At 39.5% G+C, this 19,921-nt stretch overlaps 1 long non-coding RNA gene across 1 annotated transcript; it reads right to left on the reverse strand.

The window, feature by feature from the left end:
• Nucleotides 1–8,280: 8,280 nt before the first annotated feature.
• LOC118470135 (uncharacterized) lies at nt 8,281–15,717 on the reverse strand. The gene is made up of 2 exons (XR_008603870.1): nt 15,237–15,717; nt 8,281–11,166 (listed from the first exon to the last, which is right to left on the reverse strand). It is a non-coding gene; the product is annotated as an uncharacterized LOC118470135 (long non-coding RNA).
• Nucleotides 15,718–19,921: the final 4,204 nt, after the last annotated feature.

Below are 19,921 nucleotides of genomic sequence, written 5' to 3' on the forward strand. Positions count from 1 at the left end.
GGGCAGGGTGGGACCTCTGTGCATTAAGGCCTGCTTCGACATTTCACTCATGCTTGATCAGATTAGGATCGGGGGAGTTTGTTTCTTGAGCAGTTTTTGTGGTGTGGCGGGGCACTTTATAATCTGAAACAATATTTAAGTGGGTGGTATGTGTCAAAGTATTATCCAAATGAGTGGCAGAACCCAAGGTTTGGCAGCAGAACACTGCATTTGATTGTGAGGATCAATATGATACAACTCACCTGTCAGTTGTTTTAATACCAAAACTGATCGGTAAATATTGATAGACCTTATTATGCAAATCCAAGACAAAGGATTATTTTCATTTGCTTGTTATCATCAGCTTAAGTTTGCCACAGCATTAAAAATCTTAAAGTAAAAATGGTCGTACAGCAATCTAAGGGATGTGGTGCACAAACATTAGCCTGTCTTATACAGTCCAACACTCCAGTCCAAAATGGACAGCTACTGTATGCTGGTAACTGCTAGAGAAGAGATATATAAATAAACACAAGTCAATACAAGTGTTTTCTCACGTTAAGACATGGCCCACTTTGATCTGAACATAAAAGTTTTGTGTACCAGGTATTTCCTGTACATGTCTAGACATCATCTAGGGGTTTCAGAGTGGACATCTATACATCATCTCACCATCTGAAACTGAGAAAGGCGTCAGTATCTTCGTTTTTACTGTCAATTTTTTGGTATCAGTGCACCTTGTGTTCAAAAAAAACTGCTGATCATACATCATTCATTGCACACTGAGGCTTATCTGAAGGGAAATTTCAAAACCACTGGAGTCTTGGCCAATGAATAAAAGCTTGAGGAATAGAAGGAAATGATATGCTGCACCTGAACTGACACGGTGGAGTTACAAAACCTTAGCTTTGGTATATTCAGCCAGTTTTTCCCAACACGCTGGTTGTATTTTCCACATCTTAAAAAGCTATAATGTTATATTTATCAACCAGATGTACAGTAGTGTCTCAGCACCCATTCACCTATTGTTATCAATCATGCATATGGAGTTTAATTACAAATAATATGCTTAAATCACTGTATCATCAGGGTTTGCTGTAGCAAAATGGTTTTGTCTGTATGTGCTTTGCAGGATTGAATGGTATATTTTTCTGTTTAATCCCTTTTTATCACTCAGTGCTGGAAGGGAATAAGGGAGCTAAAAGGTGGAACAGAGGAAGGTTGGTGGGGATGTGTGGTGATGGGGGGTGGCAGGGCGTGAGGCTGCGTCAAAGCTATGATTAGCACCGACCAAGCTACGCTCTTATTGATTGGCACAGTGGAGACACTGGGCTGCCTTCCACCACACTCTAATGAGAAGCCCTGACCTCCACTAGTCAGCAAGGTCACCAAAGCCTACTGTAATTGCACTTTCTCTAATGGCGTCAGTCACGCACGCACTCCAACCCCAGTAATGACAATTACCATAATGTCACTGGGCTCCACAGGGGCCTTCCAATCATCCGTCATTTTGGGAGAGGGGATGTTAGTCAACTGCTGCCAGAGATTCAAAGCTTGCAGCACTGTATTTGATTATGATACCTTCTCACAATGAAACCTGTTCCTTAATCATCCTGCTGTAACGGATTTTATAACAACCACACGCACACACCAACCTCCACTAAAGAGATCTCTGCGTGGGATATTCCCCAACATTGGGCCTACTTAAAGACACCATGTCAACTTTAATGGTTATTAGTAATTATTTTCTATTTCCATTATTTAACTATGGTTTTCTTGTTTGTTTATTTTCTACGGCATGAATTTGCAGGCTGTTTTAAGGCAAATTTATGTGTGCACTCTCACCGCACTCTTTAACGGACATTTTCAGGGAGAAAAGTACCCACTCCAGACAATGTATTTGTGAGTCGCACTAGGAAAAACTGCTGTGCATGTTGTTGCCGATGTCTTCATTAAGTAGCAGTCTTCTCCTTTCTAACATCTCCGTCACCAATGTAAAATTTGCTGCATAGACTAACATAATAAACTTACATTCTTGTATTTCTTACGAGTCTGACTCATCAAAAGTTGACTATGGGGAAAAGCTCACAATTTTTGTGAGCTCACATTTTTGGTGAATTATCCATTTTAATGACAGTGCTCGCCTCTTGAGAGCAAATGCTCCATCAAATCAATTCCCCTCATGACTGTTTGGAGAGAACTCTGTCACTGCATCGTTAACTTGGCTCAATAGAGCACAACTGAGATTGACTGAAAGAAATTCAAAAAAACATTTTTAATGCCCTACAGCAGAATGATATTAAGTGCAGTCAGACTATTCTGTGCTGAAGAATGGTCTGACTATGCAAGGCTATTTTCCTGCATCTGAGGTTATATGTGGCAATTGCTATTTATTGTTTAAATTTCCTTCTTTTAAATTTTACATTTTTTTTACATTTTATACTGTATATTTGAATGTGTTTTAACTCTCCTCTGTACGGTAACCTTGACTGTTCTGAAAGGCGCCTATAAATAAAATGTATTCTTATTATTCTTATTCTTATTCTTATTCTTATTCTTATTATTGTTATTGTTATTATTATAGTTTTTTTTGGCACACTGCATTAAAACTGCAGTCTAAACTGATGGATCCTACACTGAAATGGAAACTGAAGGATGGAAAAGGTTTACTGAGCCTGCAAATGTTCACACCACCTTGCACCTGCCCTGAACAATGGAAAGCCGCCTATGGTTTTATGCCATTTTTTTAAATATGTTTCTTTTTTGGGTCAAAACCTGAAATTAGGAGCTGCTTAGTACTAGTTTACAGCTGTTTTGATTGAATGCAATCCTCTGCCCACACATAGTGAAACACCTGTCATCCCTTTCGTACAGTGTTGCCTATCAGTGCTCAGAAGCAAGATCCTGCTAATAATGTCTGTTAAAAATGTCAGTCATTCAGGTCATGTGATAGCATGCAAGTGCAATATAAGGCAAGCAGATTCACTGTTGAGGAAATCACAGGAATTTAAATCTTTTTGGGCTGTGTGTATATGTGTGTGTGTATATATATATATATATATATATATATATATATATATACACACACACACACACACACACTAGAGGCTTTGTAATTAATTAACCATGATTAATCACATTGTTGCCAAATAGCAATATTGGACACAAGGAAAGTTTTTCAATTCAAATGAATTTTGGTTGATGACTGAATGGATGAATAAACAGATATGTGAACTTAAACAACAAAAATGTTTATGTTTCATTTATATTTATCTGTGTATTTTTCATCTGTCCACTGCATTCACAGAATTCTGCAAAGTCAAAGTGCAATTATAGCGATTATATTCAACATTTTAAGACTTTTTGTAAACTCACGCACTGTCAGAGTCTTGAAAAGTGGTCTATTGTGGGATGGCTACACCGTTTCCCAGTACCAGGACTGTTGTAGCTAATGTGTCCACAGAATCGGCAATTTCTCGCATCAAATTCATTGTCTATGTGAAACTCATCACATTGCATGCTGGTTGTGTTGCAGCACATTTTGAGCTGCGTTCAGGTGCATCTGCCCTGAATTCATTTCCATAAAGTAGACTTGACTTCTGCTTTATGCAGATTTGGTGTGGGCAGCTGAGGTCTGACGCATCGTTAAATATTCGTTAAACATCTAAACTAGCCGTCGTTGAACCAAAACGAGGACAGATTCAGCAACTGCACAGCTTGTTTCTCGCCTCAAATGCTTTCAGAAATACTTTTTGCTGAAGTGTTTGTGTAATAAAAGAGAAAGTTTGTGGTCGAGCCGCCATATTGGCCTTCTACCGGACTGAAGCTAAAGTGCTGTCATGTGACTAGCTAGTGGTCCGCTACAGTGCATCCTGTCCATCTTGTTCATGGTTAGTAAACAAACTTTAGGTGCATTACCATTGCCTACTGGGCTGGAGTGTGCATCAGTGTTACTGGTGTGCCAGAAATTAGGGAACTGAGAAAAGTGCGATTAAATGCGTTATTTTTTTTGAATGCGTTATTTTTTTCTGTATATAGTTAATCAAAATTAACGCGTTAAAGTACAAAAAGTACAAAAAATTGTTACATTAAAATAACATTAATCTCAAATTTCAAAGCACAACACCTTTCACCTCAAAGCTTTTTACTTAAAAGCACACATAATACGGTGGCCAGAGAATTATAATTGTAGTTTTCAAACCGGCTTGAAGTATTAACTAATATGTTTAATTTTAAGGTGAGTAAGTAAAGGACACGAGGAAACAGCAGCAGCTGCAGCAGAGACACCTGCGTTTTACCGCCGTGGTGAACACAGAGCTGCTGCTGAGGCAAAGGTGAGGTCAAAAGTGTGCTTGGAGGTGGAGATAAGTAGGGGCGGTGTGATGTGATAATGAGTGATTCCCTTTAATGGCTCAGTGTCTGCCAGCTATGAGGAAGAGAGAAAAGCCAAGGGGAAGGATATGATAGACTGTAAGAGCCATTTTCCTGTGCTTCCAGCCAACCTAAAAAAAAACATTTACAAGAAATTGTGAGAATTCCAGATGCACGCTGACCATTTTCCAAAGCAAAGCTTTCCTGCTTTACAGGAAGCCAGTGTTTTGGTTTTTTTTTTTGTTTATTTCAGTGCAAAAAAAACAACGTGCTTTGTTTTGTTTTGTTAAATTTTTTATGAGAGCCAGCCTGGAAGCTATCAGAGTTTAGGGCAATGTTCTACTCTTTACTGAAGCCGAGTTTACACTCAATGCCGCAACTCCGGTCAGTGTTACCCAAGATAATGTCGAACATGTGAGTTAGTCCCCAAGCTAAAAGCTTTTACTCTCATAACATTAAATCATGTGAAAACATACTGGTTGAAAGCGCAACCATGCATGCAAGCCCAGCCGCTAAGAAGAAATCAGTCTTCTCTATGCAATAAAGGTCTATGTTGTTTCTTTTTTTCCCCATGTTTTCTATATGGATCATCAGCATGTCTCTTCAGTCACAGTCTTTTAACACAGTAAGTTAAGTGCATATTTGAGTCCCCTGCTACAGGTCACCTTGAAACATTAAAAAGACAGTCAGCAACTGTGCCTTCAACCAGCCTTAATTAATTAATTAGCTTAATTAGCCTAGCCAGTGCCGATAAGATCTACAAGTGACTGTAGTCATTTCAGTCAGCAAAGTCAGCAGTTGCCAGACAGACACAAGAAGCTGCTTTAACATTTACCTGCATTCATTTGGGAAACCTCAAAGAGTTGTACATCGATTCATAATCCACACCACATTCAAGTGGCTCAATCCTGACATAGGAACTGTTTGCTGTGATACACATCGATATTCGCTGTTGATGATTACTGAGGGATTTGAAAAGTAGCTGTTTCAATAGTCTTCCTAAAAATTGGATTGGCTGTACAGCTGGCAGCATGGATCAGAAAAAAAGTTGGAGTTTATTGCCATGAGTATTTGTCTAAGACTGAGAGTGATTGGCACAAATTAGATCAGCTTATTTTTGAGTACACACAGGTACATCATATTTCCACAGTCTCCTGATAAACCTCGCACACTATTTCAGGCATTGTGTCTCATCTCGTGCTGTAGTTTAAATTCATTACTCTCAATGTCGTTCTGCTCAAAGGCACCTAAATGTATCACGGAGGTTAAGACAGCTGGTCTTAGTTAAGATTATCATTGAGAGGTCAACATTTGGTCGGAATACAGTTTTTAATACAGTTTGTTTATTCCCACTTGATTTTTTTAGTGAAGAATATTGGGTTTCCAGTAGAACAATGCCAAATCACTCTGTGGGTGTTTTTTAATAGCATACTGTGTTTGTTATTCAGTGCTGAAAAATCAATGTTACTTCTTCTTTTTTTCTTTTTTCTTTTTGGTCTAATGAGCTCCACCATGCAAAAAATACAACTGGAAATTAGAATTAAAAATATATATATTTTTTTAAAAACAACCTTTGGGTTTTGAATAAAATGCATTTGAATTTTGATGCTATTATTTAAGTTACTCTAGTTTTATTACTTCGTGTTTGCCTCACAGTAAGTGGGGAGGTGTGATCAGCCTTTCACCTACAAAGAGCTGTTTTTTGTGGAGAAAACTATCACCGTTTTAATGGAATAACAACAGATATCACAATGTCATGATGCTGCAGCAGCTTAGGTCAAGCAACAACCCCTGGGGTTGAAAAAAAAAAGACAAGTCAAGTCAAGTTTCTCACACAGCCACTTGAGGCTGCCTCCAAAAGCAACTCAATCCCCATAGATCTCAATGTTAAAATGCCCAAATTCATAACAGAAAAAAACACATTTACAACCTGTTACAAAAAATGGTTTTGGTCCCTATAGCGAATTTCCACACTCAAGACAATTGGGGGATGGATTTTTATCTGGCTCAACCATTTTAACTGCATTAAGGCTCAAAGTTATGCATAATTAAGGACGTGTCTGCTTTGAGTGGCAGGTGAGTGCAGTCACTGGACGGTCCATGGCCCAGAGGCATTTACACGGTCTACCTCAGCTCCACACATGCTCCACCCCTTTCACATTCTTGGATTAGGAGGAAGCACTGTCAAGCACTGTCAAGCTGCCAATAGCCAGAATCCCACGCTGAGTATTCTGTACTTCTAACTCTTGTAGGTGACATAAATCCTCCTTCACGTGCTGATATGCACGATTATTTACCAGTTATTGTTTGTTATACTAAAGACACATGTTTAAGGTTTCAGTCAACTTTTCTGTGACCATATGTTTATGTTGTTTCCTAATGCATCTCACAGGTTAGTGTTAATATGTGACTAAAAGGCCGGCTTCCTTTTCTAAGGAGGGCTGCGCTCTTTATGAACCCATTTATTGCAGCAAGAGCTAACAGAGATATATTTGACCTTCTCAGGTGAAAATATTCCAAAGTCCCCCAGCGCCACCACAGTTGGCCATGGTTCATTTCACTTATTTGGTGGCTATAAAAAATAGTCACCCTCCTCGGAAGTTTTCCCCTTTGCTTTTCAACATTAAATCATCGTCTGTATACTTTTTTTTTTTTTTTTTTAACACAAATTTTCAATGAAAGATTCTTTCATGTCAAAGTGAAAACAGATTTATACAAAGTAATGTCAATTAATTAAAAATATCAATTCTAAAATGAGTGATTACATCAGTATTCACTCCCTTGAAGTCAGTATTTAGTAGATGCACCTTTGGCTGCAATTACAGTATTGAGCAAGTGCGGGTAGATCAATAGATCAATCAGTCTTGCACATCTGGACCCTGCAATTTTACTCCATTCTTCTTTTCAGAACTGACATGTTACACAGGGATCAGAAGGGAACAGCCATTTTCAGCTGAATTGAGTTCTGGTCTCTGACTTGTCCACTCCAAACCATTCATCTCATTATCTTTGAACCATTTCTGTGTAGCTTCGGCTGTATGCTCTGGGTCATCGCCTTTCTGGAAAACAAATCTTTTCCTAAGTCACAGTTCTCTTGCAGACTGCATATGCTGCCATCTTGGATTTCCCTAAAATGTTCTGCATTAATTTTATGCTCTGCCTTTACAAGCCTTCCAGGCCCTGCCCCTGAGATATCATGATGCTGCCACCACCATGCTTCACGGTGGGTATAAAGAGTCTGTGATGATGTGTAGTGTTTGGTGTCTACCAAACATAGCAACTGATCTGATAGCCAAAAAACTTCAATTTTGGTCTCATCAAACCGAAGAACTTTCTTCCTGTTGACTTCAGAATCTCTCACATGCCTTCTTGTAAACTTGAGTGAGAATTGTAGCTCCTTTGGAGGAGTCACAGTTGTCTTGGTGGCCTCCCTCACTCTACTCTTTCTTAAACAGTCACTCCTTTGTTGAGGCTGGCCTGCTGTTGTCAGATTTGTGCCATATTCCTTCCATTCCTTAACGATGGATTTGACTGTATTCCAAGGGATATTCAATGACTTGAACACATCCCTTTCACAGAGTTGCTTGGAGTGCTCTTTTGTCTTCATGGTGTAGTTTTAGCCACAAGTACTGATTCACCAGTGACTGGACCTTCCAGATGCAGGTGCTTTCATTCTACCGTTACTTCAGACACATTGACTGCACCCAGGTGATCTCCATATATGATCTCCACATTACTAACAACATGACTTCTAGCAACAATTGGCTGTACCTGTGGTAAATTACGTCAACTAAAGCAACTGAACCCATTTCTAAAGATTTAGAAATGGGTTTTCACTTTGACATTAAAGTCTATTTTGTAAATTCTTGTCAAATTGACCATGACCCAATGTTGAAATTATAAGAAAGAGGAAAACTTCCAAAGGAGTCGAACAGTTTAGCAGCTCTTTATTCAAATACAGAGATTTTATAAATTCAATTTTTATTTTTTATATTCAGAGTAAGGGTCCACAAAATTATCAATAATGCTGTGAAGGGCCTCTCTATTTTTAAATGAAATAATACAGAATTTACACATTTATTGCCATTGCTAAAGAAATGGCAAGGTTCTCGAAACCTTCACAGATTATACAGAATAAGAGTTACCTGGTAACATGCTACAAACAAAAGTCGTCCAAGATTCACTGAATACCACCGTGTATTAAAATACGATTATTTTTGAGCATTAAACATTAGAACCAGTGCAGATAGAGGGAGGAATGGTGCAGGAAAGCTTCACATAAACCGATCCTCCTCAGCAGCAACAGTGTGAAGGTGCTGCAGGAAAGACTGTGGGCCACTTCGGCTTAAACAGACCGACTTATTGTCAGTCTGATTGTAACTTGCCTGCTCATGGGTCAGCTGATAGCATGCATGACTGGGTGTCCTGTATGAACTGCCGTAAGCTCCATTTTGAGCTTTTCAGAGCTTGAACTTTTTAAACTTAACATCGCCCCACCTACAGGTGAATCAGACCAATATGTAGTCAGCCTGAATGTGGAGAAGTAATACTTGTAATAAACACATCTTTTATAACATAGTGTTAAGCTGATTGTTGATGTTGAGATGGAATTCAAAATGATAGTGTGAATGATAGTTCTTCTCATATGACTGGATTTTGTGTTTTTCTTTCAGCTCACTAAAAGATTAAAAGACATTTCTGCAGACAAAGGCCACCACAGTTATGTGCATGCCTTATTAGGGGCTAAGGTTTATGCCATTTGGCAGAAAACATGCGCTCTGCCACTCAGATTTACTGCAGTGTCTCTTCAGTTTCAGGAGGTTTATGTATTTAAGTGAGAGCTAGGGTCATAAAAAACAGGGAGTGAAAAAGAAAAAGTAAAAAAAAAAAAAAAAAAAAAAGATGGCCTGGGTAGGTGGTAGCTAAATCAGTGAGAGCACAAAGAGGCAGGCGTCTGAGAGGTATTGACCCTCCATTGATCGTCAGAAGCTGCGTGGTGGTATTGACCAGATAGAGGAGAGACCCGGGGAGGCAGCACACAGCTCCACCGCTGAGAGAGAGAAAAAAACAGAGAAAAACAACCATATACACTGCCTACTCTGACCTTGTGGGCAGTCGCTGTCCTACAGCCCACACCACTCTACCCCCACCTCACACGTAGAGATATATATACGTGTGTGTGTGTGTGTTTGTGTGTGTGTGTGTGTGTGTGTGTGTGTGTGTGTGTGTGTGTGTGTGTGTGTGAGTGAGAGGCAGAGACCCCTGCAGAGAACCATGCAGAAAGCTCAGCTTTATCTTATTGAGGCCATTTCCTATCGTGTCTCCTACGAAGCCTCACAGTAGCGCCAGTAAACACTACGGCAGTTAACGCTCTCAGGGCCTTCAGCTGCTTCTGCTACACACAAACACACACCCAGACACTTCCATATGTAGAGTTGAACCTTGAAAATCATCAGAAAGGTCAGTATATTTGCTGTGATCCCGATTTGATGATTCATTAGCTGGTTGACATGTGTTTTCACACTGTGAAGGAAATATTCCAGTCTTTTTCCAATACAAAGCATTACTTCTCGTTCAAGACAGTCTGATGCAAAGATTAATTCAGAGGTTGCTCAGCTTGACAACAAGTGTAAGCAGAGGTTTCCCAGAGAAAAGATGGCAGCAATGGTTGACTGTCGAGGATGGTGTTTTTATCTTGCGACAAAGAGAAGCCAAGAAAGAGGCAAAGACGGAAAGACAAAGGTGCAAAGTGTAATTTGGCAGAAATGGCCTTGATGTCAGTCAACAACAACAGCATAATTTGTATAATTGCATAAATAAGATGTGCACAAGCGCCATGCAGCCATAGGACACTGAGCTTGGAGCTCCAAATCCAGGAAAGTCATGGGGTAAAAAAACAGGGGGAGAGGAGGGGGTCATTAAAGTGAAAACCAGGAGCCACATGGGAGGCAGAATTTTAAATGACTCCCCTTGTAGCAAGACCAGCCCGACAGAAGGACTAAACCTCTCTCCCTCTCTCTCTATCCATCTCACTCTCTCCCTCGCAGAGATGCAATTAATTCGGATAGAGCGTGCCAAGTGTGCAGAGATAGACTGAGCGGGATGCGCCCTCGCACATGCCGGAGGGAGGACAGTTTCACATTCCCCAGAACAAATACAGATTTGGGGCTTTCGGTCCAGCACGTCGTGACCAAACTTCATCTCATCATTTCCACCTTGTCTCTCCGAGTTTTTCGTCGAGCACTCAATCCTTCAGCAGCCCTGACAGAGCAGGAAAAAAAAATCCCCCTTTCTCTTTTCTGCTGCAGTAACACCACCCAAACTTTTTACACCTATCAGGCTCACAAGCCAGTCAGTTAAAAAAGAAAAAAAAAAGAAAAAAAACTGCATTAGCTCAGATTTGAAACTGAGTCTGAGAACATGAAGTGGAAACATTTTGTGTTTTTCAAATGCCTGCTTATACCCCTCCTCCAGAACACGGTTACCCAGCTGTTGATATTTCTCAAGGCCAAGATGAGAGGATTGCAGGTGGTAGAGCCAGGGGTTGGGGGAGATGTGGTGGAGTGCTAGCCATGTCATGGTACACAAAGCACGTACCATGCAAAGTGCAGGAGGGAGTGTAGCTCAGGGCCAGGGAGGCCATCGATACCAGGGAAATTGATCGTAATCAACCAAGTTACAGAGAGTGAGCAGGGATTGGCCCACGACCATCTTTCCCCTCTTCTCCTCCCAGTCCCTCCTCCTCCTCCTCTTCCTTTTCCCCCGTCTTCTTCCTCCATCTTACATTGTGTTTTCCTGACGCAGTTTTCACCCAGACTGGAGTAAAAAAAAACAAAACACGGACAGTCAGCTAATAAAAAGTAGAATACCTCAAAACATGTACTGACATGTATGGATGCGTTCCTTATGAAGCAAATTTCCATAAATCGATATTTCTGAGCTTTGTTGCTTATTATTACAGAGGCATTTTTAACTTCTCTGAGAGTATTATGTTTTGTCTTATCCTTTCTGTGCTAGTGTGTTTGATCAGACAAATTAAGAAAAAACAACGTGCAGGAAGGGGGAAAAAAGGGGGACTTATTGAAAATCTGTTGCATCTACTCTGCTGAGGCTCCACTATAATTTCTCATTTGAAGACAGTGGCATACCTGGCAGTGCAGCTGCACCGTTAAAAACGCTGCCCCAATTATAGCATAACACCTAGCCTTATGGTTTCCATGGCTGCACGATGCATTTTCCCGCAGGACGCACCGTGGAGAAACGAGTGTCTTATCAACCATCACCCTGGTAATAACACTCCCTCGAGCCTTTGCCGCATGTGTCAGACCTTAACGAGAACCCTGGGTGAAATCTTTCTCCCAGTCCAGCCACAGCCATTGATTTGGACTTAATCTGTTCCTACGTGTACGTGAGTGTGTTTGTGCGAGTGTGTGGTGGGGGGAGAGAGAGGGAGAGAAAGAGAGAGACTAAGAAAGAAAGAAAGAAAGATAGGGAGAGTATGTATGTCTTTGTGTCTGCTCAAAAGTGCATGTGTTTGTGTGTATATTTAAGTTTGTGGATGAGATGCATGAAAAGTGAAATGCGTAAATTGTGTCTCTTTGCATTATATTATATTATATTATATTATATTATATTATATTATATTATATTATATTATATTATATCATATCATATCATATCATATCTTATCATATATTATATTATATTATATTATATTATATTATATTATATTATATTATATTATATTATATTATATTATAAAAGTTAATGTGTATGTTTTATTACTCATTTTCAGGGTTTCGGTCTTTCTATATTTAATATTATCTGAACTACCCCAACCACAGCTCTGTCGGTCGAAGGCTAGAGCAGATCTTAGTGTTGTGCACTGCAGGATTACATCTCAACCTGCCCAAGCACACAAACAAATGCATATTAAAGTCCTGTTCAGAGATGGCCTTGTTCTCCTGGTTGCCCCAAGGTGGTGCAGCTTTGGTTCAGAGTTAAGTTAGGTTCTTGGACTTCGACATTCTTGCCTGCAGGCCTTGGAAATTATGTTTTTTGTAAGGAGCAAGATAGAAATTGTAATGGGTTGTGTAATATCTAAACTAAAGAGATATTTATCAGCGCCTGGCACTGTGCTTATTCAGAAGATTTTGTAAAAATTCTGGTCTGTAATTGTTCAACTTTACATAATACTAATCATTAACCTTTTTAATTGCACAGGCTGGTCATTTCTGTTTTAAGCGTCCATATTAATCATTATTTTAACAGTCATTTGGATAGCACCAGCAGTTTGAGTAGAGTCTAAACCAGTGAAAATCATGATTTACCTTAGCATTACCACATGGTATTTTTTATCTGCTGGAGCGAAAAAAGCTCAAGGCGATAGCTGAGTACAAGCACCTTGAGACAACTGATACCAGCCACAGATTCAGACTTCCAGTGTTTTATATGTAACAAACTTGAGGAACCAATCCGTTGTGGCTTTCTGTATCACTCCTCTTCTACCGACTCAGTTTCCAGTTCATTCATTCATACGTCGGGCTGAATTACTCCAATATTGACATTGTGTGGCATAGAGTAGTTTTACAGTGTTTGAATCGTGGGTGAGCCGGTGTGCTGGAGGTTCAGGAAGTGGGAAGGTGTGGGTGGAGAGAGAGGTGGGAACTTCACAGATCTGCACATTCTAGAGGAAACACTGTAGCATTCCGATTTTAATGTAGGAAGTGATTAATTTCATTGAAAGGTTTTTACAGAGATGAGATTTTGGGGGTTTAATCAATGACCCGAGAGTGATATTAAAGCTTCCCCTGAGCAAGGTCACTTGTAAAATGTGATAACCGTTGTTATTTTTCTTCATGCCTTTAGTTACCCCTCTGGTTATCAATAACGTATTCAATTTCTTGAAAATGATCGTGAACTATTTTGCCTGACAACATATATTATATTGTGTTGTAAAGAAATAGCATTGACAATATTAATGCAAATTATCTGTACGCATGAATGAAGGCACAAATCTGGTCATGAAAATATTCTTCAGATCATTTGGTTCTGGTTATTATGGACTGTACTTTAATTCAATCCTGTTTCTAGTTACTGTGCATGTATTACATTATTAAATCCATAATAGTTTGTCCATCTTTCCTGTAATAATTTCAATGGAACAGATAACATTTAGAGCTCAGTGGGGTTTTTTTTTCAAAGTTAATAGCCACCACTCAGAAGTAGGAGTTAAAAATACTGAAACTGAACGGCTCTTCACTAAATACAGACAGTCACAAGCTCATATTTTAACAGCATTTTAGCAAAAACACCCACAAACAGCCTTCGCCTGATTCCATCTGTTTAGTGTTTCAGGTTAAAAAGGTACAACAGATCTTCAAATGAGAGCCCAATCTGACTCCAACAATTGAGACACTTGTACCTCTGCTGTGGGTTTAGATATGATTTGTATTCATGAAGGCAGTATTTAGCCACGATCTTTGACTCTTACATTACCATGGCTGTAACTTTTTGCACGTTTTTTGGAACAAAATTAGGTCTTTTAAGTGCAAAGCGGTGTTATTATTGTTACAAGATGGTTTCTGAAAACATCAGCACACCCAAAGGCAATGCGCCTGTGTTATCTATGTGTCTGCTTTGTGCTATTAATGGAAAGAATGATGAAGACGTTAGGTTCGTGCAGGGAACGATATTGTGTTTCTTTCCTGTATGAGTGAGTTCAACACATTTGTAGTAAGAGCTTAAAGCAACTTTGTCTCAACTTAATCTACATGTGCATGCAGAGTTGTGTGGGAGGACTGTGGTGGCGGTTGAGAGAGTAAACATTTTATTCATTCATACACAAAGTGAGAATTATTCTTTGCTTTTTAGCACATTTTATGGCACCTTATCTCTCAGTGTGTTGAGTATATTATCTCATTCAAATAGAACTGTCTGTTAAAGAAAGATGTACTCTCATGTCAACCCAGTCGTAGCCTCAAAATCTTGGCTCCCTTTGAAATTTAGGATCGACTTTAAAATCCTCTCTCTCAAGGCACTACACAATTTTCGCTCCACCATGAATCAGTCAGCTGCTGATCCCTTATAGCTCCATGAGGGCTCTCAGGTCATAAGAAAAAGGTCTCCTGATGGTGCCCTGTTCAAAGTTCAAGACTTGAGGTGACCAAAGTGCATTATCCTGGCTCCTACATTATGGAACAGACTATTTTTTGGAGTTAGATCAGCAAATTCTTGTGAGTTTGTTGTATTTTCTTTGTGCTTTTGCCTTATTGTCTTTGGTAACTGCAAAACATACTGTAATCCTGGTTATGAAGATTTACTTACTTATGCGTTTTGCTGTGTAGAGGATCTATTTGGAATAACAAAATGACCAATTAAACGTGTACAATGAAGAAAAACTGCTAAGGGTCGTTCCAGAATTGAAGGACCCATCAAATAATCCATGTACAAAACACTAAAACATATTTTAAACAATAATTATTATGCATAGATCGTGTGTCCCACAACCCTGTTAGCATAAACTTTTTAGCTGGTAGAAGAAGAAGAAAACAGTGAATCACATCATCAAACAGTTTTCCAAGAGAATGGGTAGAACAAAGGCATGTCCTCTCTTCTAGTTTTCATATCTTCATAACATTGTCAGCCTTGATTGAATGTCTCACTCTACCTCATGCAACCGTGTTATGCATATTATTAGAATAACACAATTTTTAAAAAACTTTTTTCTTGACTGTTTTTATCCTCTTGGTCAGCAGTAACAGCTAGCTAAATATCTAGCTTCTACTCCTGAGAAAAAGCTAACATTAGCATCGATTAGCAACCCTGTTACTGTGATCAGAGTTGGGTTAGCAAACAACAAATAAAACATGCAATAAAAACAGTACCTTTGATGTGTAAGCTGATGTGACCGGTTTGGTTTTTCTTCTCTGCGTTGTGTCACAGAAAATGAAGTTCAGGGCCGGGTCTGGATCACTTTTAATGTCTGTTTGAACGAAATCAATCACACATGAGCTGGTGTGCTTTCAGCGGCAACTCTCCTCTCTCTCTGGCCATACAGATTACAGCTCTCATATAAAATATACTTGTACAAAAATATGAAAAGAAAACAACCAATGTCTTACAAAAGAAGCAATTATAAAACATATCGATCAGAATAAATCAAAACAAATAAATATTAATGCAAATATAATCCTTAGGAAAATACCTTCAAATAAATGTAACATTTTAGCGACAGAATAAACAAAAAGCATCCAGAAAACTAATTACAGAACAAAACAAGTAACATAACAGCTATTCTCGTACCTGTTTCAATGAAATCAATCACACATGAGCTGGTGTGCTTTCAGCGGCAATTCTCTTCTCTGTCTCTCTCTCTGACAAAAAAACACATGCACACATTCAGACTGGCAAGAGAGGCTAACTGCTAGCACTAGCCTAGCAGTTAGCTTTACACCCACCCTCGCAATAAAAACATATATTTCAGCAACAAAACTTCACGAAAATGATTTAAAATTATTTTCACACTAGACAAAATCACGCACAACGCTTAAAACTATACTTAAGATACAAATAATAACTTATAAAAACTTCTGTCAGAGGAGCACGCTCAAACTGTGACTCACCTCTGGCCATACAGATCACAGCTCTGGCCAGAGTACGCATGCTCGGTGCACGTTGTCGCGGGAACACACGCAGGCTCTTAAAGAGACAGGCACAAGAATACGTAAACATAAACCACAACTAATGGAGGATTTTAGTGAAATACAATGTCATGTATGACAATCTGTTACACTGAGCCAGTCAAGCCTTTGATAGTTTATTACCTATTACTGATGAATACGTAGCAGAAAACTGTAAAACAGACGGTTTATTTTTCAAAGACTTTGAAGCCCAAATGTCCTCCAATTCTTGAATGACCCCTAAATTGCACGGGAATTTGGTAGTAATCTACACCAAACTAATATTTACACATTAAATCAGAAAAATATATTTAGCATTCACTGTGCTTTTCCTTCTTTTGTTGACATTTTCTATCTTATTTTGACCCATACAGTAGGTGACTTGTTATTTTTTAACAAGGAGGATGGCCCAATGAGAGCATCTCAACACATCACCAACCAACACACAAACTCATGTTCATGAGGGGTGGCAGGTTAACAAGGGGGACGTATTTTGGTCATTTTCTAATAAGAGGGGTGACATCCTAACTCATCCCCCCTCAAATCGCCTACTGCCCATCTATGAATGAGAGCGATACAAACCTACTGTTTCAATAAATTCCAGGTGGTTCATGGGCCTTATGGCTGAATGACAACAACTTTTTCAGCTTGCATCACATTTCACGCATGACTTATATTTGCTGTCACTAAAAAATAAATGAAAAATAGGGGAAAATTACTGCTGTCGTTTCCTTAGTTGCCAACATCTTGCAACAATCCATTAATACCTTTGAGTGTCTCCAACTCTGACATCCATTATGTCCGGATATCTGTTGAAATGAGAGCTGGTCTGGTAAGACTAGTAGGTGGGGACAGGCTTTTTTCCCAAACAATCTGCAATCTGTAACAGAAAAAATAGGACTAGTGAGACAGAAAATCAGAAAAAATGACAAATTTAATTTTGCCAATCAGCATTGAAGCTGAATCTGCCTGACAGTTTAATTTACTTCACTGGAGCCGCGTTTCTGCTCTACTACGTAGTGCTACCTGATAATTCTTTAATCATCTGTTGCTTACCTGATTGTGATTCTGTTTCATGAGTGGGGAAATTCATTATCACTAAAGGTACTTTTTGCCCATGAAACAGCATTGTGCAAAGTTCAACACTCCAGTGTCCCCACATGTCTTGCATGTTTTTCTTCTACCCTGGCTATCAAATCAATTGTAAGCAGAATGCACCAATTTCAAAAGCGCTCAGCTCAATACTCAACAGGAGTACTGGCTACATGGTTTTCTATGGTTCAGTGTTTCAGCTTGTTTCTGGGAATGTGAAATATCATTTCAAGTCATCAGTATTTCAGAATCACATAAAATCGACATCTATTGTAAGTGTATAGTCTGTTACCGTTAATATTCATCCTGCTTATAGCTATAATAAAACATGATGCAACTGAATATGCAGAAAAGATACAGAATGTATTCACGGCTTATTTAGGCTTTTATACAATCGGGTACATAATCATTAAATTGCATATTCATAATAAAGAAAAGGACCACAGAGGAAAGATTACAAACTGACTACCTTTGTTGTTACAATAGTTGGCATAGCAACCACTACCACTATCTTTTTATAGCCGTCAACAGCTGGAGTGAGAAAAAAAAGTCTTTTGGATAAATCTGAGTAACACAGAAATAGTTTTAAGTCACTGAATATAATGTAGAATGGAAAAATATACATATATGACCTTTGTGTTTGCAGTAGCTATACTTTGTAAAACATGTGATGGGACAAAGAAATTATGAACCTTAATGAGACAAACTTTTCTTAGATAGTGGCATGTCATTTACTAATGATATTTTAATTTTCTGCAAAATCATGTTATATTCATTTAATTAGGGAAACATACTGTCTGGTCATTATCTATGTAATTTGAATGACACTAAAAGTTAAGTGTTTTTTTTTACACTTACATTGATCTAAAACTCCCATACAATGTTGGTTAAGATTTTTCTTCAACAGAACTTTAAGAAAAAACCTCTTTTTAATATTCACATATACCACATGATGCTCCTCACTGTGACTTGCCTTACATTCTGTTCTAATAAAGCAAAACAGGATTTGTTTGTGTCTCTTCAGTTCTCTGCTGCGCACTCACTTGCAAGGCTTGTGTTTTTCTTCCTGTTAGCCACATTTTACAAGCAGCATTCCTCCCTCGTCAACAATTGGACTGCATCGGTTGCTGCTATCTCCCCCGTTTCGAAGAAGGTGGCGACTGAGCCGAGAAGGGGCCAGCCTGTGCAGGGGCATTTGGATGGGGGAAGGGCATGTCTGCTGGCAACAAGGGTGAGTAGATCAGTGCGGCTCAGTGTCTGTGAGGCGGTGATAAGATTCCAGGATTTTCCCAGTGTGACAGGCCTGCTCACCAGCCGTACACCCCTCTGCATGGAGACAACCACCACCATCGCATGACCTCCCCTCCCCAGCAAGCCCTGGGCTGCTACACCTCAGCAGGCAGGGGCCACAGCCACCTGCAAACCACACCCCAGAAAAACCTGCACACTTGGACTGCAAATCTAAATCTGAACTGTTTAAAATGCAACATGAAAGTGTTTTAATGAATTTCCACATTAGATTCACATGCTTCTACACTAGTTGTGCCGCCTCGTTCTCTCTCTCTCTCTCTCTGGCTCACTTCTCTTTCTTTATCTCTGCCTCCTCAATCCCCCCTCCCCACTCCCTCTCCCTTGGATGGCAGGTCAGGCAGTGAGCTGTGCGGGCTCAGAGGAGGTAAGGACGCCGCGGTGCACATTAATAATGAAAGGCCTCAGCCACCACCCCCAGACACACACACACACACACACACACACACACTCCCCCCATCGCCATGGCGATGGCACTAGCCCAGCACTGTCACCGGGGGGGAAGCTGGGAATATAGCTACGCTCTCCAACTCTCCGCTCACCAAGCTGATCACAAGCTCGTACACAAGCCCACCATACTGGGCCTTCCACCGTGGATATCCGCTAATTAAAAACACTCCGCACTTTGGCTGTGGCAGAAATCTACATCTCCTTCCCCACCTGGATATAAAAGAGTGACTATGGAGCTGTGCAAAAAAGAAAAAGAGCAAAAAAAAAAATTCACAGAGAATCATCACTTAGCAGGAAATGGAAATTCAGTCGTGTCACAGACCTGAGGCACTAGAATCAGTAATTACACTAAGATCCGTGTGAGATTGACCACATTTTTGGAAAGGTTTTAGAATCAGCACTGCTCTCACTTTATCATGTGTTCATCCAAACTTTGCTCCCTCAGCCCTAAATACTTTATCCAGGCTTCCTCTGGATAGCCTTTATAGCTCTGGAGACAAACCTTCCCATCAGTAATCCATGACTATCAATGATTTTCTGCTTTCTGGCTTGTGTCTTCCGACTATAAATGTCATGGAGTGGGGCAGCGAGTGTCACAAAAATCTGGAAGGAGAGCGAAAATCATTGACATTTAAGAGGATTTTCAGGAGGCTTCATGCACTTTGAAGAAACACTGCAATCAAAATTGTTCTTATTCAAACGTCTTTTAAGTCATTTTGGTTACATTTTAGCATAGCAAGGCTCCATCATTCCACTATAGGAAGATATTACATAGGCAGCGAGAGATATCTCAGTCAAATCAAGGACATGATGGTGATCCATACCACCATCTGATTTACTTTTAATGAGTTCTGCTAGAGTCAGAATTTTTCTCATACCATCCAATTACAAAAGGAACATTTTTCTTAATTTGTGGAAAACACGTACGTAATATTTCTTTTTCGTCAGTCAAACCAGCTGTTTTTTAAAAAAAAACAAAACAAAAAAAACATGCAAATAGACAAGTAGACGAACAGCAGAATTGTAAATTTTGACACAAA

Source organism: Amphiprion ocellaris, chromosome 14, assembly GCF_022539595.1.
Source record: "Amphiprion ocellaris isolate individual 3 ecotype Okinawa chromosome 14, ASM2253959v1, whole genome shotgun sequence".
NCBI classification, from domain to species: Eukaryota; Metazoa; Chordata; class Actinopteri; family Pomacentridae; genus Amphiprion; species Amphiprion ocellaris.